This window comes from Opisthorchis viverrini, assembly GCF_000715545.1.
Source record: "Opisthorchis viverrini unplaced genomic scaffold opera_v5_379, whole genome shotgun sequence".
NCBI lineage: Eukaryota > Metazoa > Platyhelminthes > Trematoda > Opisthorchiida > Opisthorchiidae > Opisthorchis > Opisthorchis viverrini.
In genome coordinates this window covers 38,296-41,174 of record NW_008752040.1, presented here as the reverse complement: position 1 = coordinate 41,174, position 2,879 = coordinate 38,296, and positions in this window count along the sequence as shown.

The window sequence follows — 2,879 nt, the reverse complement described above, 5'->3', positions numbered from 1 at the left end:
CCTCCACCGTGAAGAACAAGTCGGTTGGAGGCTTTTCGTAGTTCCGCCTTGACAAGAGTGGATGTGATGAAGATGCTGGGGCTGAGTATAGACGCGCATAGTATTCTCTGTGAACCTCAGATAACACTGTTGGGTCATTCGCCGGTTCTCCGTTTCAGTACCTCAAAGAGAGCGCGGACGGCTCGCTTCTGCGGCGATGTCTCATGTATTTGAACAAGACGTTTTTGATTTTTCGAGCGAGGTCCAAAATGGTGGCTTGTTTTCGTATGTTCCATTGGCGGATTTCTGATTTACAGCGGTTCCGCATTTTACGAAATGCCAGATCATCTTCTGTATCCCCTGTAGTCAACTTTTTGAAAAAGAGTTGGGGCCCTTTTTCCAGAAGTCGCCGAACACTTTTCAGGAGCCTGCGGTTCATCCGAGTGTGTGCTGTTTTTTCGGTCGGGACATCGCATTAGCCTCGTGAACTTTCTGGACAATGGTCCTATATAGTTCTTCCACCGGGAGCTGGTCCCAGTGTGACTTGTTCGAGAAAGATGCGCATTCCTGAGAAGTCTGCATGACAGAAGTCTCGAAACCAAGCTCGAGATTCGGGATTTCTGGCCTAATAACGGATGAAATCAAAGGTTAAAACGCAGTGGTCGCTATGTCCCAGTGGGGCGCTGGTTGTTACCTGATCAACGAAGTGTCTTTCGTTGGCGGTGGTCAAATCCGGGAGGGATGGTAGTTGACCTGCGCGGTATCTGGTGGGTGCAACGACATTTTGAGTCTCAGCGCTCTGTTGAACGACTGCAACCAGCGCCGCTGCAAAAAGTCCGCCTGATTCGACTCGCTGGAACTCCATTCAGGAGGCCTTTTGGGCGTTGAAGTCACCTACCAGCAGAAGATGAGTGAAGTGGCAGTTGGAGGAGAGTTGCTCAAGGGTCTCTATGAGGAATTGGTCATCTTCAGGGGCCTCGAGGGGCTACGATAGACCACACCAAGAAGGAGAGAATCGAACCCGCGCAGCGGGATTTGGACCCACAGTGCATCGCAAAAGGGTGCAGGAGTGGCGTCAGAGAGGCTAGAAAAATAGAGTAACCGTCTATCGAGAGCTCCGCTTCAGAGACTTCTGGTGTGAGCCAAGTCTCTGTGAGTTCGATTATGGACGGTTGTTCAAGGCAAGCTGACTGCTTAACATCGCCGAGTCTGTCGGGAAGGCTGAGGCAGTTTGTGGACAAGCATTTCAACACCGTCTCTGCTGCCTTCGAGGTTGAGGAGCCGAAAGTTGGGTGACCAGGTTGGTTAGCAGACTTAACAGTTGTGCGCCGGGTTTGAGTCCAAGGCTCCGAAGGGGCCTCTCAGGCGATGTTGTATGCTTCCTGTCTTCGTGGTTTCTGCGGGTGCTTTTTGCTTGCGAGATTGCTTTTCGTTCCGTGAGAGCCTGGTTTGCATGGGCCCTTTGGCTTTGGGGGACGGAGTTTTATCCCCGCGGGCAAAAAACTTCTACCGTCGCTGTTGTAGCTCTTTCAGCATCCCCTTTCTGGCGACCAGATTTTCTTATTGATCAAAGATTTGCGGCAAGCTTTCGACCTGGATTCTTGGGTGTTTTTGCGCAGTTTGACCGGAAAAGTGTCTCTGTGAGGCCCTGAGCGCTGGGTGGCGGCACCAAGAAGTGATAATTTTGGTGGCGCTCCCAAGAGGCTCATTCTTGCGGAGGACTGCGTCTTGAAGCCAGCCAGCAGTTTTCTAATCTGGCAAATTTTATGTGGCTTGTTTGGCTGCAGTCGCTCTTCTTTCATGTTTGTTTGGACACCCGATCCGCCGGCGATCAGCGTCGCCAACTGGATGTACGAGGGATTTTTCGGATGGCTGTAGTCATGCTTATGGCTTATGTTGTCGGGTCCTGGGCGACGGTTGTGTCCACAAGCAGAGAGGCCGCTTTTGACGGGGTGGAACCGAAGACTGGCCCCGCTACTTTTCCCCGCATATCTGACTCAGTACAGTTCAGAGGCTGCGACTTTGTTGAGGATTGCATAACTGTAGCTGTGTTGTCTGTTACGGAAATAAGCGTTGATAGCTCCACGTACTTTGGGCGCTGCTTGCATGTGGGGTTCGCCTCCTCCAGGGCGTCCCTGACTTTGGTGGGCGAGAGGCCTGTGGTGGTCGAATAGAAACTGCTGTCCGGAGACGCAGCTGGTTTCGTCGGCCTGCTTTCGGGAGCACAGGGGGATGAGACCAAAATCGGCTTGGTCAAGAATTCGGGGTCGGCTGAATTGGTACCCAGCGGAAGCCTATTTTGTGCCTCCACCCCTGACCTGCCGTGAGTAGGCTTTCGCGCGTCCAGAAGGCCACCCTCAAATAGACGTCTGATCATTGAGTTGGCCAGAGGACCCGGTAGGGATGGCGCGATGTACTCGTTCAGCGAAGAAACTTCTTTACAAACTTCTGTCAAATTCGCTGGATTCTTATTGTCTGAATCCTCCAGTGCTTAGAAAGACGCTCCAATTTTACGTCCACTATCCCAATCAAAGCGGAACACTCGCATCGTTCTTTCTGCTTCTGCAGTGGGGATTGAGTACCGTTTTTGGGTGCTCTCCTGTTGGCTGCGGTATGCATTGCACCCTTAACGTAGAGGCACCTGACTCAGTCAAAGTGGTCAGGAGAGTTAGCTAGTCAGCTTATATGGTCGTCCTGTAAACTCATGCATTTGAAGTCCCCAGGCCTTGCAGGTGTGGCATTGCATACCGCGTTTAACGTTCGACGGGCGGCCATTTCGCCCACATCTGTTGTGGTCTGTCAACGACTGCAGAGGGCAATCGGTATAAATTGATGTCATGTTTAGGACCAGATGTAAAATAGGAAGTTTGCGCAAAATATCAAGGGTTATCTCCCAAATG